This window comes from Rousettus aegyptiacus, unplaced genomic scaffold (genome assembly GCF_014176215.1).
Source record: "Rousettus aegyptiacus isolate mRouAeg1 unplaced genomic scaffold, mRouAeg1.p scaffold_m13_p_15, whole genome shotgun sequence".
Classification (NCBI taxonomy): domain Eukaryota; kingdom Metazoa; phylum Chordata; class Mammalia; order Chiroptera; family Pteropodidae; genus Rousettus; species Rousettus aegyptiacus.
In genome coordinates this window covers 6,912,481-6,934,009 of record NW_023416290.1, presented here as the reverse complement: position 1 = coordinate 6,934,009, position 21,529 = coordinate 6,912,481, and the positions used below count along the sequence as shown (strand labels likewise).

The window sequence follows — 21,529 nt, the reverse complement described above, 5'->3', positions numbered from 1 at the left end:
GTGTGTATTACAGCGTGCATGTGTCAGAGGGGTGTGAGCTCCGAGCTAACGACCGAGGACCGAGACGGGGAAGGTTTTGTTGCTTTCGGTGAATACGGATGTGTCCTGACCTGTCACTTACCCGTACATGATATGGAGAATAACAGAAAGACACAGGATAACTGGAACGAGCTTCCGTATCGAGCATCTTTCGCGGAGCCGTTCCCAGCACCCCCTTGCCTTTCGTAGTCCGGCTCGATGAGCCACTGACGTTTCTCTGAGAGCACTCGCGAGGGAGTAGGGATTGCCGCTGGCCGGGCCCCGTTCGAACCCTGCTTCATTAAGTCTCTCGGAAGGGATTCTGTTTGGTTTAATGAAACGGGCGTGAGAAGGAATCGGAACCAGCGTTAAATACTTACGAGATGTGTCTGTCCTGCTGGCGCCTTGAGTCAGAGCCGCTGATATCAGACGATCACCTCCTCCCCCAACGTGCTGCCCGGCTGAGTTCACCGTGCCCCTCCCCCGGCAGAGGCCTTCGGAGTCCTGTCCCAGCACGGTGGCAGCATGCCCCTGGGGACCTCCTGGCCGCCACTCCGGCCCTCTTGCCCTTCACTTCATCCTGCTGTCGGCCGAGCTATGGCCATGAAACTATCTAAGCTGTGTCCTCTCCGCTCAGAAACGCCCGCGGGCCCCTGGCCGCTCCTTTTCTGTCCCCACAGCCGGCAGTGACCCGCTGCCTGGCCCCCGAAGCCTTGGGAATCAGCCAGGCACCAGATGCCCCTCTGCTAACTGTACGAATACTGCTCCGAGACATCCGGTTGTCAGGCCTGTGCCTTGGTTTCCTTTCTGCTCTGCCTTATTCCTCTCAAGCCTCATTCAGGAGACCGGCGTGTTCCCTTGAACTCCAAGAACCTATTTTATTGTGTAGCTTTTGTGAGAAAAAAAAAAGAAAAACCCCGAGTGCCTATAGCATGGCACCTAGCATTCGCCAACTAATTAATAAACAATAGTAATCATGATTATCATTATTAAATCACTGAGAAAAGTCCTCGACATGTAATAATTGCTTAATACATGTTAGTCTTTTCCCCCTTTAAGCTTATACATCTAAGAGGCATTCGCAGCCTCCCAGAATTATAGAAGGCTTTCCTTCTTAAAAGCTATTGACTTTTAGGTTTAATGATGCGCCAAACTCTTTTATGCATCGTGTGGAGTACTTGTCTTCCTGCCCTTCAGCTCGCTACCTCTGACTCATCCTCTGGTCTCCTCTAAAATGTCACCTCCTCGGCACGGCAGTCCCTGGCCACCCTGAGCAGCCCCTTCCTACCCGCTCGGACTTCGCTTCGTTTCTTTTCCGTATGGTTTCCGATGCTACTTGTAATAATACGTTTGCACTAGTTCACACGTTACCGTCTGCCTCTCGCCGTCCGTACTCGGGTCCATGAAGGCAAAGGCCATGGTGTTTTATTCAGCACCACACCCCAGCCCCCCACACAAGACCTGTCTCATTGTGGTCAGTCAATAAATATTTGCTCAAGTAATTATCAATTTCAACAGGAACCAAATATGCAGAATTTACATTTACGTTTAGACAGTGACAATGAGGATGGTAGGAAGAGATCAGTGATGGAGAAATCCAACAAATAAGTCTGGGTATCCGAACATTATGACCGAAAGAAAAAGCAGTCCTCGTTGTGAAGCCCATCGCTCTTCCCGCGTGTGACCGCCAAGGCCTCCTTCTCAGTCCCAGCTCATCCCGGGAGCATTCTGCCGGAGGACAGAAATGTTCAATGCCCCAGAGGTTGAAGGCTCCGAGTCCAGGGGCGTCACCTGTCGGAAACATCGATGGAGCAAAGCTTAGAAGGTGGAAACCGTCCTTTAAGTACATCTGCAAAGACTTATTTCTACCTCGGGTTCCCTTACCTGATGTAAATTTCTGCAGAACGCCCTTGCATGACAAGTGCAATGTAGGCAGACACAGGATCCCGGACCTGACCAGTGCCCCGCCCCGGAAGTACTGGACTTGGAGAGTTGAAAAGCTCATGAGGAAGAGGCAGGATTTTCTTGTCATTACCGTTGCTCTGGCTGAACACATTTCACACAGAGCAATCAGTTACCGGCTTTGAACCCAATGCAGGTCAAGGGCCACCTTCTCCAGGAAGCCATCCCAGAACCCCCAGTATATGCTCGGTGCCTTTTCCTTTGCTCATACAGCCTCCTCCATGTACCTGCACTGCACACCATACCTGCCCCTTGAGGACAGGTACTGTGTCCTTCAGCTCTGAATCCCAAGGAATGTCTGTATCCCAAGTTATGTCTAGTCCTATATGTGCCTGGCATAGCGTAAGAGCTTAATAAGTGGGGAATGGAAGCATCAGTCAATAGCTTGGTTATGTGTTAGTAAACTGCTTACGCATTTATAAGGCTCTTCATTTTCTTCTATTGCAGACATCATTCTATCGTCGAAGACAAGCAATGTGTCACTAAATATACCGTGTTGTAAAGCATTCGGCTCGATACGAGAAGTCAGGTAGCTCCAGATATGAATATTTACTTAGTTTATAGGAAACCGTTCTGACCTTTGTTCTCGGCCTAAACATTGTGTGAGCACATCTTAAAGATGCAAGCCACAGACTTTCTTCTTGATAATAAAGAATGGCTCTTGTTTAAACTTAAATTAGTCAAAGAGTCTGTGCTCTAAAAAGGGACCTTTATACAAAGTAGCCCACAGCGTTACAGGCTGCATTTTTCATGAACCTTAGTTAGTTAGGATGGTTTTTGCTCCTGCTCGTCGGGGTTTCGGTCAGGCAGCCCAGCAAGTCTCCTCGCATTTCAGGTGAGGTATTAAGACGCATAGACACGGAAAGCAAATCGACAGTGTCCGTGGGACGGGGGGCGGGAGCCTGGGTGGAGAAGGTTGAGGGATGAGAAGCACAATTCGGCACTTACACGTTAGTCACGGGGATGAGAAGTCCGGCACAGGGAATGCAGACAGTAACAGTGTGACGACTGTGCATGGCGCCAGGTGGGGCCAGGCTTATCGGGGGGATCACTTCGTAAGTTCTGTAAACGTCTAACCACTACGCTGTACACCCGAAGGTGATATAAATCAATATTGAATGTCAGATGTAATTTTTAAAAAAAAAAAAGAATTCAGAAACTAGGAAAAAAATCAGATAAGGAAATCGAAACTCAAGAGAAGTAATTAATTGATTTAGTAGGGTCTGAAGTAAATCATGAGGGTTTTTTTTTTTAACTATAAGGTATACAAGGGTAAAATGGCGAGTTTATTATTATGCTTAGACATAACGAAATGGAAAACTTTTATTAGTTGTGAAGTAAGAAGCGTGAGCTGGCGTGCCCCGAGCCATCCATCAGAGACAACATCCTCACTCCAAGGACTGTTTCTCTTGTGTCAAATGAAGATGACATCACTACTGCCATTTTCCAGCTTGAAACAGAAAAGCAATGGCCACGTGCTCTAAGAATATTCCAGCATCACTTGGCAATTATCTCCCTTCTACATGCGGGTTCACAGAGAAAATTCTGTCCAGTTCGTTGAAATGAGCGATGTATATATGGCAGATACCTGTGTCATTGGTCCGTGAAACAATAGTCTACAGGCCAGGTTTTGGTTTTACTCTAGTTTCCTAATTAATCATTGATTAGATTAATAACTTTCTCATGTGATTTCTCATTAATTCATTATTGCACAGTCATGTTTTCCAATTCTAATAAGGGCCTTGTTACCAAAAGAGAACTCTTTGAACCTTAACTGTGTTTCAGATGAACATTTGAAACATGCTGCCGTAGTTATCTGAGCCACATCCCTCACAGGAAGACATAAGATGCATGGTTCTGACTGGATTTAGTGAGAAAAGGAAAAGCAGTCAAAATAGAGAACACCGGCGGAGTCCCGGGACCCGAGCGTGTTGTGGTCAAAGGTGCCCGTCGTGTTGGTGGAAGGCTCCATCCGGGCACTCGAAGTCTGAAGTGCGCGTGACTCCTCCTTGTGTCCCAATATTGCCACCGCCCATCACTAACCAAAGTCCTCGAGCAGTACAGGGTGGGAGAAATGGGTCACCCGGGAAGGCACCCGTCCAGTCCAGTCCAGTCCATCTCCAGCTCGCTCACTGTCACAGGCAGGAAGCAGCGCCCTCATGGGGAGCAGCCCAGAGGTAACCCCCGGGTCTGGTGTGGTCACTCGCCCTGCGGGCGATGACAGCATCCGGTTTAGGTGGCCTTGGGAGTCAGAGAGAAGTGGGGGTGCGCCTCTGAGCCAGCAGGAAGGAGAAGCAGATACAAGGGAAACGCACAGACCTTCCTCAAGGATGTACAGACACTGGCGAGGGGGCCCTCGAGGACCCTACGCACCCTGCCTTTGCGGGCCCCTCCCTTAGTGAAGAATACACTGCAAGTTGTATCTTACAGCCGCGTTGGAATCATCCAGGTTGGAGTTACTGTTATATGTTAGTTGTATATATTTATTTTTGTTCTGATTTTACATCAAGTTAAATAGAAACATTTAGCGGGCCCCTCCCTGTAAGTGTCGTGGACGAGGTGACCACGGCAGGGAGAGCTTGAACATCCCCCACGACGATTTTCGTCAGAAGACACCGGGTGTCCCAATGTAGGGTAATGGCTCTTCAACCTAGAAGCTATGTGACCTGGAGCGAGTTCATTTATCCGAGTGTCAACCTCCTCATAAATTGTAATTGTAAGGATTTAAATGAGATGCGTCCAAAATACTTTGCCTAGGGCCTGCTTCAGAATGCTAACTAAATGGTAGTTAGTAACAGCAAGTTTGTGATACACAGAAAAACACTTAAAATGGGGTCGTAAGAGGTAGCTTCTAGTTCTGTTTTTTTGTTTGTTTGTTTTTCCACACCGGCTGTGTGACCTTGAGCCGGGCACTGACCTTTCAGAGTCTTCATTTCATCATTCGTAACATCGGCCACGCCAGCCTCACAGGATTGCTGATGGACGTTAGAAGTACATTTATTATGGCTAAAAGCATTATGTGCAGAAATCACTGTCATTACCAAAGAAGCTGAAGACCGTGGAGAGGGAAGTGCGTGGCGCCTGCATCGCAAAGGCTGCTCGGTAGATGTTTAAGGATGAAGGCCTTACAAAGCTTTCGGGATTCGCAACACCGAAATCCCCACTGGCGTATCGATGGGTAACGCGACAATAACAAATACGTCACGTGAGAAGGAGGCTGCAACTAGTAATTCGAAACTTTCACCAACACGTATCCTAGACTGCAGGCTTCTGGAAGGTGTGCGCGTGACTTGCGTTCTTGTATGTCTAGCATTTCCCATCGGAGTGTTGCTACGTAATAGTCACTCACTGAATGCTTGGAATTTGAATCGAATTGAGCTTAGCCAAAAGGACCTGCTCTTAAAGTCAGTCTTAATCTCTCTTCTTCATTCCATTCTTCCCCCACACTCTTCCTTTGCTGTTTACGTCAGCAAGACTCTCAAATTAAAAAGGGCTTTCAATGCCTATTATTCGAATGAATCGCCTAATAAGTTATGCCATGTTCTTTTGCTTTAAATTTGCGTTGCTGACCATACGGCCAGCAGATGCGTGTGTTATAGGAGATAGAATGGTTCAAGCGCCTATAGTATCTCGACTAAATCAGACTTCAGAATCCCACTCCTCATTCTCGCTAGTATGAATCATCATCATCCAGGCCCGTTGCACTTTAGGGGAGAACCGTGGCCTGACCGAGGCGTGTCAGCTGACGGGACCGTCCTGCCTGCTCTTTTCTGAGCTCTGGAAGGCGGCCCCACGATATTCGAAGACGACGTGCTCGCGTGTAGAAAACTCTCAGGCCATCTCGTGAGCGTCACGTGGCCCGTCGAATCTTCGAGGCCGTGACCACGTGCCTATTACGACAGAAAGTGTCTTTGGAGAATGAGAGTGTGGTACATTTTGTGAAAATTGCTCCTTCTGGCAGCATCTGAGTGTATATATCGGCGTCTCCGCGGTGCGGCTGTGACTGTAATTGAAGTTCTCGGCAGAAAGGGCGCCGACTATCTTTCCCAGGCAAATAGCTCTATCAGAAAAGCCCTGTTCCGAACACCTTCTAATCAGCCTTTCAGAGGTGTGTCTCTTTCGGCGACTTTCTTTGATGTGCATCTTCTCCGCGGTTTTATCCTTTGCCTGTCACTTCTAATGTGATGGCTGCGTGTGCTGTGCGACCATCACTGGACAGTTGTTCGGATGTCAGTCAGCTCTCGTTCGAGAGGAAAGACTGAAAGTCTTTAAATGTCACTTACAATTTGTGCACTTACAAAATTTCTGTGACTCTTTATCTCTGTCCTGAAAATGACCATCACTAGTAAATTGTCATGAGTGGTACATAATAGTTAATAATAGCAAGATGTTCTACATGGAACGGAGAACAACTTTTTAAACAGAGACGTTCACTTTTGCGTGAAAGAGAGGCATAAAGCTAGAAATATGGTCTTTACCTTGTGCCAAATCTTATCTCACGAGCATAAAGCGATTCCACTATCAAGAGGAGAAATGTCCTGGCACAGAATCTCCTAAAACATCGGGGCGGGAGGGTGGGGGCGGGGCTTGTCTGCCTACCCCAGCTCTGTAGCCGGCTCTGTTCTGTTCCAAGTCTGAGTCCAGGTACTGACCGCGTCCTCATGTTCCTTTCGAACCCCAGTGCCTCTCCACGCATGGAATAGGAGCCCGATAAATGCCCATCGACTGAGCGAGCGTCGCAGGCCCCCCTGCCCTGAAACCAGCAGCACCGGTGCTTGGCCCAGCGCAAAGTCGGGCTCTGCCCTCCCCCCGGGCTTCCCTGCCATTTCCACGTCCTGCCACGCTGCAGCCAGGGGCCCAGTGATGACGTTGGTCTTCACAACCCTCATTCAGTAAAACCCGAACTTGAAAGTAAGCCGGACGGGCCAACGCTTCAGCGCATGCCTATCCTCTTGCTCCTTGGAGAGGGGACCCTGTCGCACGTGGTCCAGGCTGCCCCGTTCCTTCGTAAACTGCATGGCCGCACACACATGCCAGGGACCACTGCCCCCGCCACTGTCTAACGGAGCTAGTAACAGAGAGGCCATGAGTCTTAGAGTCAGCACGCCTTTGGACCCTGGCCGTGACACATGCCATGCAGCCTTTGACTTAAAAAACAAACGAACAAAAAAATTAGCCGCTCTACGTTCTGGTTCCTCATAGCTGAACTAATAAAAACCACGTCCCAGCGCCCGCCACCCCTGCCTGCTGGAGTGACGTCAGGTGAGAGGCACGGAAGTGCCCTGCGCGAAGTAGCTCCCCAAGGGGCCTCCTGCAGGGCCAGGCGCAGGTGACAAGTGCATGGCAAGAGAGAACAGGGCACACCTTGGCGCCCGGCGTTCGTGAGACAGCAGTGGACCCACCGTCCTGCGCAACGTGGTGAGGGACCCCACGCGCTCAAGAGCCTTTCCCTTAACAAGAAAGGCCGGCTCCTCGCTCCCTCTGTGAGTCACGTGGTGGTGCGGCTCTGGATTGGTGGCAGTCCCCTGTACCTGCCCAGGCGACCCCTGTTAGCCCACCCACCTTTAGGTAAGCCAGGGCGTTTTCCTCCTACAGAGCTAAACTTTTAAATTAGCATTTTCTGAAACGCCCGTTTTCTGATAGCAGATCAAGTGCTGCTTGCGGCTTCGACAACGTCAGTGTTCCATGAAATACATAGTGAGTGTAGTGTTTTCCTTATTTCCAAAAGAAGCACGGGCAGGCACGCACGGACCCGCCTGCTCATGCTCATTCGCACCTTCAATTTACAGTGAATTAGGGTCAGTTGGAGACCGCCTTTTCCTTTAACGTTTTCTTCCTTTGTTTGTGAAGGACATGATTCCTATTCTTTTAAAAAATGTCTTTGCCACTGCCCAAAATTATTTAGGAAGAATCTCAGGTAAAGTGGCTCTGCCCTAGAATTCCTTGGAGACATTCCACAACCAGTGACGGTATCTTCAAACGAGGCCCGAGGCACCATTCTTGTCCAGCCACTGATGAGCTTGGACCCAAAACCTCTCACTGCGTGCGGAGTGGAAGTCCCCCACGGGGCAGCCAGACTGACGGTCGCCGGCCGGTCTACCTGGTGCACATCTGGGGCGCCTTCCAGCTGTGCGTAAACAGCAGAGGAGCCAGCGGGAGCGCGGCACAGCCCCTCCGTCCGTAACTCACCACCCAAATACGGAGAGGGGGCGCAGAGCCCGTGGGAAGAAGGCCGTTCAGAGGCACAGCACGGACAGGACCAGCCGGAGTAGATGAAATGTTTACGTGGCGATGAGGCTCCTGTCGGCTGCTGGGAACAAACAACACCTGTCACAGTCGTGGGGCTGGAGGCCCTCATCACCCCCTGTCAGAAACAGGAGGGGGCGGGCCCGACTGTGACTCCGTCTGTGCGCCAGGGCCTCGGGCCGAGAGGCCTGGCACCCAAGGGCTTCATTTCGCTCCGCCCAGTCTGCGAGGAGGAGAAATCTCGGAACAGACTAGCAGCGTTCGCATCCTCTCTCCCTTACCTGACCCGCCGCAGCCTCGGCGCAAACGCGCAGCTGATGATTCGCCTGTCTCCTGAGTCCACGGAGCTTCCTACCAGCAGCCTCTGACCTTGCACTTACCTCCTCCAGGGTGCCGTCCTGACCACAGTGACTGCTGTCGCGGTCACCTTCCGCAAAGCGCACACCTGTCCTCCTGGGCCCTTGCTCCGTCCTCAGCCACAGCCGGGCTAGGGGCTCCCCGCAGCAAGGCTCAGACGGCCCGTGACCATCCCGGGCAGGGACAGGACAGGCCCATCCTCAGAGGGAAGAAAGGGAAGCTGTCCTCTCCCTCCCACGTGCCCGTCCTCCTCCCAGCCTCGACGCCCCCTTGCTCCTTGAGGCTTGGTCCGTGGACCAGCAGCACAGCCTCGCCTGGGAGCTCAGCAGCGTCTCAGATCCACCCGCACCCACAGGATCAAAATCCGCACTGGAACCAGGTGTCCAGACGGCTCCTGTGCATAGTCACGTTCCAGAAGGCCCGCTCTGAGCCTCAGGCTAATGATCAGGTGTACGGTCTTTTTGCATCAACGCCAAGTGGAAGGAAGTCTCTGCTCATGCCGGATCTTAGAGGACGCAGTATCGCAGGCCCGCGAACATCGTAGACGGAAAGCGCGGCCACGCGGAAGTCCGTCGTCAATCTCAGCGACGTCACCCAGTAGGCCTGGCTGCCTCTGCCCGTCCCGGGCTCAGGGAGGGTCTCGAGAAGAGAGCCTGCTCTCAGTCTGCCAAGTAGCGACGTCCACACACTGGAAGCTGGTGCTCCCTCTGACCGCCCGTCCGCCCTCCGAGCGGGGAGGCCCTGCCCTCACTGCTGCCGTCTGCTGCAGCCGGAGAAGAGCCGGTGAAAGCCACCTGGAACTTCCCTGTCACTCCGAGGCCATTAAAGTTTTACAAGATGAAAAGTACGTTTTCCAAAAATAAAACCCAGAGTTATCATTTCAGTAGGCTGGGGAAATGTACCGTTCCTTTTTATAGCTGCGAATAAGAACAGTTCTATAACAGCTCGAAATTTCTTCTGATTCCAATCTTCTCTCCTTAGCACAAAAACCCCAGTACAGAGTTAGGGGTCTGTTGAGACCCTCAGGGCACAGCCGTCAATCTCCTGAGGCACCAGTGCCCTCGGTGGCACGATGGTTTCTCAGGCGTCACAGTGCACTGCCGCCTTGACCCCGCTGGTCCTGGTCCCCACGTGCAGTAAGCTGTTGCAAAGGAACTGACAAGCTCGGGTGTCTTCAGGGACCACTCATGGAATGGACGTGAGTGAGGGGGTGCAGAGGGGACCATGCAGCAAAGGGAGAGGGTAAAATGAGGCCACAGTCACCACCAGGTGGTGGCCACGGCTCCGTCCGGCTCATTCAGTGGTCACGAAACTGACGTGGCCCATCTTTGTTTAATCTTGACCGCACCAACTCTTGAGGGCCAGGAGACAGAGAGGTCGCGGGTGCGGCCCCTCAACCCGCACCGACCTGGCCACAGCCACGGGCCGCCCGCAGACTCAGTTTAGCCAGCGCCTCGTTGCCGCATTTCTTTTTAATTACACAAAAGCAACTCATTTGCTACTTACTGTCCCTTAGGTTTATTTATTTATTTTTAATCAATGGAATCAGATCTGTGCAATAGAACTGAAGGCAGCGTAACCCACCCAGCTCCTGTCTTTGCGGAAACCTGACGCCTTGCTCCTCAGCTCCAGATGGCTTTTTCCCCGAAGGAATAAAATAGTACAGGTACGCGGCCCGGCCTCCACTCCCTGCTCCAGCTCCCTGGAGGCTGCCAGCGGCCCACGTTACCTTCCTCTCGCATTATTTAAAATAGATGTTTTGGGATTTAACGGTCTGAGGCAGGTTCGCCTTTACGTAGTTATTTTCTTTCTCGATCACTGGTGACGTCCAGCGTCCCATTGGTTTCGGGAGCACGATGTAGGGGTCGCACATCCATGTGGCGCGCACGGAGCTGCCCCCGCAAGTCTGGCACCGCCCGGCCCGACGCACGCCTGTCGCGGGGGTCATCGGCCGCGGTTTTCCCTGTGGTCCGTGTGCTCGCGATGGTGCCGGCTCGTTTTTAAGGGCTGGGTCCCGCCCCGCTGGAAGACACGGCCTGGCTGGGTTTTCTCCGCTCTTGACGGACGGGTAAACCCTTCCCGTCTTCCCGTTCCCACGGCGCCGGGGCGCATGTTCCTCTGGCCCCCCGCGCGCGGGCACCAGACGCGGCGCTTCTCCACCTGTGTCGTGGCCAGGTCTCCTCCGAGGCCATCGCATCGCGGTCCTCGTCGGGGCTTTTCACTGGAGCCGGGGAGGAGAGTGAAATGAGGTCCTCTCATTGTCCACATTTCCGTTTCTCGGTTACCAGGACGGTCGAGCACCTTCGCCCTTGTTTGCGGACTGTGAGGATTTCTCATCCTGGGAATTGCCAATTCGCTGATTCTAACCTGTGTGCGTTGGGAGAAACAAAAAAAAAAAAAAAAAATTTTTGTTATTCTTCCCTGACTTCATCTCACACAAATTATCTTTCTCTGGATCAGAAATAATTTTAATTGCTAAATTGTGTCTATTTTTAAGTGTTGCTTAGAGTAAGCTTATTTTTAAAAACCTCCATTTTTTTAGATATTATTTCATACGCCCTTGTGCTTAACTGTAAGGAAAGCCCGCGAGCTTACTCCCTGTTCCCAATCTTCATATCCTGCCCCCAGCGGCTCACCCGCCGTCCATGTCGTGGGACCTGTGGGCTTGTGCCACCTCAGAGTCCCCGACGCCTTTCTCTCGTTCTAACGGCCGCCCTGTCTTAGTCTCTTTCCCTTTTCCAGAGACCATGATGAAGATCAGACAGGAAGGGGCGGGGCCCGGGGAGGCACAGGCTCTCCTGACAGCCTCCTGGGTCCTGGCCAGAAGTTCCCCTTCAAAAGATCTCTTCCTCTCCTAGACTGTGCGTCTCCCGCCCCCGAGCAGTTAGACAGAAAACCTCTTTCTAGCTGGAAAGCATAAACCACTCTCTACTTTTCTATGGTCAGAAAGAAGTTTTTTTTTTTTTTCTCCAAAGCCGTTTTCTTCAGGAGCGGGGAGCAGTGCCGACTGCACCTCTGAGCTCATGTGGCTTGTCCCCACAAAGCCTAGAGCGGGCACTACCCTGAAGGGGCAATTGCCCTTGGCGATGCTGGTCACCGTCCACCTCAGAAAGTTTCAAGTCGCCCAGACTCTTTCGGCCAAACGGAATAGCAGCACTTTCAACAGATAATCAGCCATTTCCATCACAATGGCAGCTGGCACAGTGTGAACATTCGGTAAACATTAATCAATAGCTATCCAGTGGCACCGAGGAGAGACAGCAGAATAATCCGATGGCTTCCCCAAGGTCCCAGTAAGCAGAGCTGGGCCCTAATCCTCAAGGGCTGATACATGTTCCACCAGCTAGAGCTGCCTGGGCCAGGAGACTTCACCGGACGCCAAGCCCGTTTCACGCCCATACGCGAACTCTCCCGACAGAGGACACGAGCCGCCTGCAGCTGATCTGTATCAGCGACAGGGGGAGCTATGGAGGAGGCCCCCGGCCGGCCCCCTGGGAATTTCCTGTGCTGTTTTCTGAGCCCCCGAGTGAGGGAGCTAAGTTGGAGCCTGACTGTGGACCTCAGCAGGAAACCACAGCTTTAGCGAACGCCTCTTTCCACCCCGGCGTGAACTACGCGTCTAACACAAACGCCATCCAGTATCTCGTCTTCAAATAGTTTTCTGTATACGAAAAATTGGTCACGCTGGCCATGAATTTGACTAGTGAACAACTTCCCAAAAAACTAAAAGTAGATGGGAAGTATTTAAAACCACAGAGAAAGGGAAGTTTACCAACATACATCCTAAGCTTAGTCGGATGGGCGGGGCCTGACGTGGGTCCTGATTTTCTCGGGTGGCCGGTTTCAGACGGTCGGACAGACGCACATCCGAAGATGGGCTTCTGGTCAACCCAGTTCTGCACCAGTCCACTCAGCCAATCAAGTCCAGCTCTGAAACCCAGACCGAGACTGGTCCTTGGACCCCTCTCTGCCCAGGAAGGCGCTTGGACGTGGGCAGGCTTGAGAGGAAGGGGACACATGTCACAGCCTTTCCATCCCGTCCTTCAGCTCCCGGAGACATGGTTTCGGGAAGACACCCCCGATAACCATCGTCCGCCTCCCCCCTACTTGTGTATCTTGTCTCCCCAGACTTTAAGCTTTAATCGAGACTGTAATCTAGTGTTTTGCACATGCCTAATATTTCTTGACTGATTTCTGGTCTATTAATTTTCTAATCTACCTATGATCACGGTCATGATTATAGCAAGTATTTTTTTTTTTTAAAGCAGCTACTGAAACTTTGCTTTTGCTGCGTAGAGCCATGGAGAACCAAGGCCGAAGTAATTCCTAAGTCTTTGATTCAAGCTGACTATTGCTTTTGACACGGCTATCCATTTTTAAATAAGAAAACATCCCATGGACATAAAGATAAGTGATACCCACCAACTTGCCATCGCTAAGGCCTCAGACTTGAAAAATAACAGAATTAAGCTCCTCGTTCCTCAGCGACAGAGGCTTATGTTATGATTCCTCGGTAAGACCACAGCATAGGAACGGCTGCTGCCTCTCAGCCCAGGGAACCATTAGCCGGTCTCTCCGCTTCATAATTATTTTATTTCGAAGGCATAAAAGAGATATATAGAAAAATAACAGGATGAGGAGTACAGGGAAAAATCATTTCTTGGAGCGGGTTGTAAGTGAATTAGAAATGTATTTTGGCCATCTGCTGCCGCTGCTGCTCTTATGAAATTTGGGATTCACAAATTGCAGTTTCCATAACACTAACTCTGGGACTCCGAAAAATCTACGCGGGATCTGTAACCTGTGGGGAATGTTCTGGATTCCTTCTGAAAGCCCCACAGCACAGTTGGGCACGTACCCGTCAGTGGGGCTTCCCCGACATCTGACGGTGCCACGTGCTCCTCGGGGGAGAGGGTCCATGATGGCTGCGTGGCACTGGGTGCTGCAGCGCACCTCTGGTTTGGAGAATCTGTCATAGCATCTCCCCGCAGACATCTTCCTTATCAAAAATGAAATAAAATAAGACACATGGACAATAAATAAAATGAGGCGAGAAATGTAAAAGTTTTAACAGCCAGACAAATCCCATCATTTTTTCATCTTCCTTCTTCATCAGGCTTGGAAAGGGGAGGAAAAGGGAGGGATGGAGACCAAGTTCTCTAGTCACCTGTCAAGAGTCACATTCAGATTCTACGGTTCTAGAACATTCTCTGTAGCAAAGCAACCACAGGTGGCCAACCTACCCGAAGACGAATACCTAGAAGTCATTTCATTCATTCTCCCAACAGCGCCAGGCACTGGGACGACAGAGACGAAAGGAGCTTCAGCTCTAGTCAGGAGGCAGAGACACGGCAGTCACAGTAGGCGTGACCGGGCGTTCCCGGAGGAAGGTGCAGCGTGTGGCGGGCAGAGACGGATCTCAGAACCAGCACGTCTCAGCCCACGAAGGCAGTGCTCCGCGCCGCCCTCACGCTCGGGGCCCCTCCCCAGTCCGGTCACACACCCCCGAAAACCGCCTGCCACACCCCTTTCCAGCAGCCGCCACAGCAATCACAGCACCAGACTCATGCAGAGAAAAGTGGGCGCGCGTGGACTCGGGACGCCCACTGTCGGCAGGGCTGCTGTTCCATTTCGTCCTGCCACGACCCCGCTCTCCAGAGGAGAACATCGCAGCCCGGAGAAGGCGGGCGGCGCCACCGTCAGATGGTAGGAAGGCAGGAGCCACCTCTCACCTCAAGGTCCATGTCCCTCCAGTCACATTTCGCTGCTTCCGCCCCTTTTGCCCCTGAATAATTGTCAACGACGACGGCGGAAGCGGCCCCGTTCCTGTCTACTCGGGGCCAGACGCCTTCGTGCAGATGGAGATCATGGCAGAAATCCGGCTTTCACAGCAGTGCCGCCTGGCGGGCGTGTAAGGGTTGGTGGCATTGGAGAACCTTCGGGAATGCCAAGAGTGGCCGTCCCACCGTGAGCCTCTCGGCACAAACCCCCTTGTCCTCGGGGCCCATGCAGTTATGGCGGGGGGAGACCGAACCCACATGACACATAGTTCAGCAGGAGCAGTGACCTGGATGGTCACCTCTCCTCATTCTAATCATGTCAGGCCAAAGTGTCACAAACTAATGCAATGGACATGGAACAGGAGTTTCCCCGCATTGAGATAAAAATCTGAGCGGTTAAAAAAGAAAAAAAAAATCACATGCCGCCTACATATTTTTAATGGAAGGTAAATTTTCTTTTCTTGGAACCGTGAAGCGTGTGGCCACATGTCGTCATGAGGCAGCAGTGGCGGAGGGGGGACCGAGGAATGCAGGTGTGGAGCCGGAGAGGACCGTGTTGCTACTTACACGGCACTGCAGTCGTAGGTGATTTAGGGTGGGTGAACGAGGGAGTCGTCAGATCCTGAATAGTTTCATGGCTGCCTTAGAAATTATCATGCACGCTTGCGTCGCAAGAATTGGAAAAGAGGAAAATTAACGGCAAAGGGACATGCTAATGGAATGATTCGTAGGTGGGGTTCATATGACGCAGTTCTCTGAAGTGGTAACTCTTCTCCTTAGATGATAGACCTACCTTCTTTCCCGCCTGTGCATCGAAAGAGCCAAGGCTGAAATTTTAGGCAACCTGGGGTCCTGTGACCCCTTTTAGCACTTATGTACAGCCCCGAAAATGCAGACAAGCACGTTGACTAATAAATGATTGTCGTCAGCGACAACAGATGAGATGATGGCATCCCGACGTGATTCTAACAGCAAAACGGCTTCGCTTCTAAGAAGAACTTCTTTTGTCTCTGCGATAAACGAGTGGATTAAAACAGTTTTACTTCAGTCATAAGCAAGTGGACTTGAAATCGTATCAAACGCAATACACAACACCAAAAAAGAAGGGAGAGAGAACAAGGGCTATGTGTTAGGAAGAAGGTTCCAGAAACGATGACCACAGGACAGGGCCCCACACCATCGGGAGTGGCAGCAAGATCGCGACGTCTCCAGCTGGGCCACCACCCCGGAAAGTCAGAATGGCCTCTTCACCAAATGAAAAGGCCTTGCCACAAACCTGCAAGCCCACGTGACCCATTTCTTTCACCCTCTTGCATAAGAAACCGGCACTTCTCAGTGAACCCCGGGCTATTTCTAGGCACCTGACACATCGCGGGTGTTTCTCAGAAGTCACATCGAACCCCTAACAGTCTGAAAAGTTGGCAGACTACCCCTATTTCATAGATGAGGAAACTGAGGTTCTGAAAGGCCAGATGGCTCGCCCGAGGTATGTGTCGCTGCCGAGTGGCAGAGCCCGGATTCGAGCCCATCCACAAGACTTCCAGCCTCTGCTCTTTCCCAAAGCCTCCTACACTGCCTCATTTCTTCATTCTATATCTCACTCAGCCCTTAATTTTTTTCTAAATCCCCAGTGAAAATTGTTGCCTATAAAAATTTTTCTGCCATCTTATAGCCTAGACACAAGCCATTAGGTTGTAAATTAAATTACTGTTCAAACAGGTATGCAAAACAATCTTTAAAAGGAGCAGATGTGCTTAGGGAAACGGTCGTGTCAGCTGATGGACCCTAGGGAATATTTAATGGTTTTGTCCTGGACTGCTGCACCTCCTAAGGTTTGACCTTAAGATGATAAATGTGGTGATTTAGCTCTGAGGGCTGATAAAAGGAAGGAGCTTTATGCAAATTGCCCAAAAGCAAGATGGCCGAGGCTCAGCGTGATCTGCTTTTTATGAAGAGATTCTTTTTGCTTCTGTGATAGATTTATCTGCGCTGGCATTTTTTCTGCTTATTTAAAAAAATTCACACTCGTCAGTTTGCTATCTGGGCACGATAAATACATTTCACATCTCAAGTTCTATTTCATTAAATTTATTTTCCATTCCAGCATGGGGCAGAAAATATATCTTTGATTTGTTCTTTCCAACTCTGTTGAGTGCTTTTTTTGTGTGATTTTATGCATTTCGTACTTTCAGATATTTTACTTACACTTCTGGGACTTCTACCTATTTTGACATAGAAAGTCCACAATGCGAGTGAGCACAATTTGGACCTAAAATTTAATCATAATACTTTGCACAACAGAAGAATAGCACTAAACGAGTTGTCTAAAGTATTTTTTATATGTGCATCATCTTATTCAACCTTCGCGTACATCTCAAATTAGTCGAAACAACTAAGATTAAAGTAACCTGTCATATTATTATTCTACTTTTGTTTTGGCCACCTGACAACAGAAGGAAAAACAAATGTTGACGTTTAGGTAATGCCTGCACAACACCGAGATGTCGAACCATTTTCTTGCTCAACCAGATGTTTGTTATACAAACTTAAAAGCCAGATAGTTTGATTGGATTGGTTTGCTATGTGGACATTGAAGAGAAATGTTCACGGAGACCAGAGGAAATCCCACAACACTGTAAAATCAGTTTTGCACCCAGAGGTGTCCAAACCAGGTGACACAGCAATAAAGTCATGTCTGAACCCAGCTGTTTATTCTCTCACATCACCTGTAATTATCGAGCCCCGCCCTCTGCCGGGCACTGTTCCGGGCACAGGGCATCAGGCAGTGAGCCGGACTGGCACATCCCTTGCTCTCTTGGAGCTAAGTATCTACTTAACAAGAAAAATCTCAGAGAGTGATAAGTGCTGAGCCAGAAATTGCAATGAGGGGCTGGGGCAGAGGAATGATGGGAGGCGCGCTGCCCAGGCAACCACATTTAACCTGAGATCCGAATGACCAGAAGGAGCCGGGGATGCGACGTCCTGCAGGACAAGCACTGAAGGTGCAGGGAGGAACGCCGACGTCAAAGTGGGAAGGAGCTTGGCCAGAGGTCTCTGGAGACCCGGTCAAGGTGGAGGGCGGGCATGAGGTCGGAGAGAGAGGACCTGCGAGGCCGCGCACGTGGGCTCTACACAGCTGGGCGAGGGGTTTGCATTCTCTTCGAGATGTGAGAGGAAGCCACTGGCGGGTTTTAAGAGGAAGGGCGCGATAGGATTTACATTTTGTCAAGTCGTCAACATTTAAATTAGAACTGCGACCACGCACTAATTCTTAGGGAAAGAATGAATGGACGGTCTCTCCGACCGCATGACATCGCATCGGCTCCTCGCTTGGCTTTTCCCTCTGCAGCGTGACCATCAGGAGGCTGTATTTTGACACCTTCACGCATCTTTTCAAAGACCTCTCTCGTGAGGTGCCCATGGCGGCAGAGTCCTTTTTAGTTCATCTCGTTTCGATGTCGGCTGGTCTAAACTCCATTCGCCGGCAGCCTCACATGCGGTCCAAGCAGGTCGCCGTCACTTTCTATAAGTTTATGAAACTGTTGGCTCTTTATTAAGAATTTTCATTTCACTGGACAGTAGGTTTTCATTGCTTATTTTAGAGCGCGTGGATGCTCAGTGAGGACACAGGCTCGATGGGTGTGGATAGACCTTGGAATTAAGGGAGGGACGCATGAGAAATATTGTAAATATTCAGGTGAGCATTTTCATGTTTTGTTTCCCTAGGTCTCTTAGCTGTGAGTATGAGATAATAAACACTCCCGTGGTCCCCTAAGCCCTGCCCCGAAGGCCCTTAGAAAGAGCCTGGGGAGGTGGATCAACAGTCATGAAGCAATCAGCATAACAGAATGATACTTATCAACCTTCTGTAAGGATGAATGTGACAGGCAGAATAATGGCCCCCCAAAGATGTCTGTACCCTAATCCCTGGAACGTGTCAATGGGTTGTGCTTTATGGCAAGAGGGAATTATGGCTGCTAATGAGCTGACCTTAAAATAGGCGGGTTACCCTAGATGGTCCAGGCGGACCCCAGGTGAGCACGAGGCTCCTTCAGAGTGGAAGAGCGAGTCCAGAGACACGTGACACCAGGGGAAAGGCACAGAGGGCGGTGGCTTTGCCGGCCGTGACCGCGGAAGGGGGAGCCATGGCCCAAGGAACGCCAGCGGCCTCAGGAAGCTGGGACGAGCAAGGAAACAACTGTCCCCTAGTCTCCCGAGAGGACACACTTTGACTTTAGCCCACGGAGACCTGCATGGAAATTCTGCGGCACGGAACTGACAGATGATACATTTGCAAATTTTTAAGGTGGTGGTCGATGGTGACCGCGGCAATAGGAAGCTAGTTCAGTAGAATAAAGCTCCGCCTGGTGGGGTCAATCAGGACGTGCAAGAGGTGGAGAGGAGAGAGGAATGCAGAGTCACAGGCCCCCGCGCTGCGCACGAGGACGCAAGTCGTGATCCAGAAGACCTGCTGCAGAAGATGAGCCGGAACGAAGCTCGGAACATCTCCGGGTCAACACCCATGACCGGCAGCCTGCCTGGGTCAGTGCAGGCTGCAGGCTGCAGAGTGTGTTTGAATGGTTTGGGTATACGTTTTTAAATATTTGGGCTAATTACCATGCATGCTGATTAGGGGATAGATTCTGCTCTGAATCTTCTTGAAAGTCTATTTCATGACCATTTAAGTTGTCATTTACAGCTCATAAAATCAGCAGGGCCTAATAGCGTAACAGCCTTGATCTTTTTATTTTATTATTATCCCCTCCCCCCCCCTCCCCCCCCCTCCAGTTTCCAAAGTTGCTTCTTTAAACTTCCTTGGATCTTCGAGAGTTGTTAGGCTGAAGCATAATCTCCGCTCTGGCAGAGTTGTGGTCTGCTGGATGTTCCAGACCGAGAGACTTAGCTCAAAAAATCCTCTTAAGTGGCTGTTGATATTTAATAAGTTGGACTCTGGTGACAAGCTTCAGCTGGTCCCCCTTCCAGAAAGTCGACACTGTCTCTTTTCGTACGTCACATGAGGCCGTTTGGGGAGGTAACAGTCACCTACATTCCTTCCTGTGGGAACTGCTTTGCGTTCGGCATCCGTCTCTCTGAATCTTTCCCTCCCTGAGGACAGACGTAACGTGTATCTTTCACCTTTGTGTCCACCCACCGACACGCACAGTATCTTTCACAAAGTCACCGCTAAACGATATTTTATGAATGAAATCAGTAAAGCACTCTAATTATAGCTGAGACCTTGGGCAAAGTGGCCATGCAGATTCATAATTATGTCTGAATCTCCATAGTTACATATGAAACTTCTGCATCTGTACATCTGTGCAGATGTGTGTGTGTAAACACGCAGAGTTCATCCTAACATCTAATTCTGTAAGCTGCAAGATATCAGGCCGTTCGTTGTTGGGCACCAAGTGATTAGAGCAAATACACTAATTTCAAGGTCTAGAAAATCTTTCGAAAGTAAGTTATGTGTCAGAAATTCTCTTTCTCACAACTCTTTTTCCAAATGACTGATTTTGATATAGCATCTTAATGGAAGGTTCTAGATCTAGGCTTTGTCACTAGAAATAAAAAGTCAAGATATGAGTCATTCCGAGAAATGCATATTATCAGCCTGATACATCAGGACCAGAAAATTCCTTTTCCCTTTTGTTGTCAATATATATTTACCTCTAATGGGCATTTTCAAATTTTTATTTTGGTATGGTTTTGGACTGCTAAGAAATTAGGATAGTCTTATGGAAAATGCAGGCTATGGTTGTGCCTACAATTGCATAGATTTCAGTAGGATGAGTACCTTATCTAAATTCTAGACCATTCCAGACCAAACTTTTCATTACATCATGACAGTATAGGGAATAACCTTGATCATTCCTATGCATGTCCCTATATCATGACAGAGACCACACCTTATTAATTTTATATAATTCCTTATGCCTAGAATATAGTGGCCCTCTAAAATTTTGTTGAATTTCACTCTGTAAAGATTGGGAAACTAATACAATACAAAGCAAGTGAAAATAAGAAAATTATCTACTTAATTTTACTATTTGGTGTAATAATAAGAAAACCGAATAATTAAGGCCTCCAGATCCTAACTTACCCAGTTCAGCAGGATAATAGAGAATGTGAGAAATGACTTAAACATCAAGCTTAGAAAAATACCTTTCGCCACTGTCTAGATATTTGAAGTGTCGAGTCATCCTCAGCCTGAATTGTCCACAGAATATTCCAGCCCTTCTGCTTGTTACCCGTGTGTACTCACTGATCAAGATTTAGTGTGTTATTTAAGAACCTATTTAAAAGACAGTAGCAGCTAATCATTTAAAATTAGCTCCTTAACTGGAGCTGCACAGCCATGCAAAACCAAAGCTCGGGGCTTGATCCTAATTATTCCGGCTGATTGTCTATTTGTCCCAAATTCGGTCATTCAACACTCCTGTTTCCAGCACTTTCTCTCGTGATCTCACCCTTGAAAGCTTTATTGCCTGGGGATCGAGGATGGCTGTTTTAAATGAATCCTCAATACAGGAAGTCAGCATAGAATTCCATCGGTAAAAGAAACCTCACCCTGATCCTGTATTCTTTGTTTGCAATTTGACCCGTTGGGTGGACCCTGTTCTCAGATGCGGAAGGACTTGGTGTCATGGAGGAGGCTGTAACAGACCCTGGCGGAAAGCCAGGTGCCCAGGGCGGTGGTGGCAAAGCCCAGTGCTGGAAAAGCAGTCCCCTCTGGGGCCTGGGAACCGTCTTATCCGGCTTTCATTTCACACTTCTGAGTTCTTGCTTTCTTTTTTTAATGAGGATTAATTTCTCAATGGGGAATCAAGAGGATTTGCCTGTTTAACAAGGACTAACATCTTTAGAGGGAATTGAGGAGGATTCCTTTGTAACCGCTGAGGTGTCTGACAGATTACAACTCCAGAAAACACCTTGGAGGGCTGAAAAGCTGAGGACTGTCATCCCCTGGAGTGGTTATGTTCCCTGGAAATGCCTGACAGGGGCCAACGCCACATTAGCTCAAACCACACTTACCGAAAGTGAAACTCGGCCGGCTCTCTTATCAGACCAAGCCAGAAGCTCCCCTCACTCACTCACCTTCCTGTCCAGTTCTGCTGTGCTTCCCAGGAATTTATTCTGCTGTGCTTCCCAGGAATTTATTTTCA

The 21,529-nt window shown here is 49.8% G+C and overlaps 1 protein-coding gene across 4 annotated transcripts in view; it reads left to right on the top strand.

The window, feature by feature from the left end:
- Positions 1-21,529, top strand: part of KCNB2 (potassium voltage-gated channel subfamily B member 2) — a 283,417-nt gene that overhangs the window by 240,895 nt on the left and 20,993 nt on the right. The window lies entirely within an intron of this gene.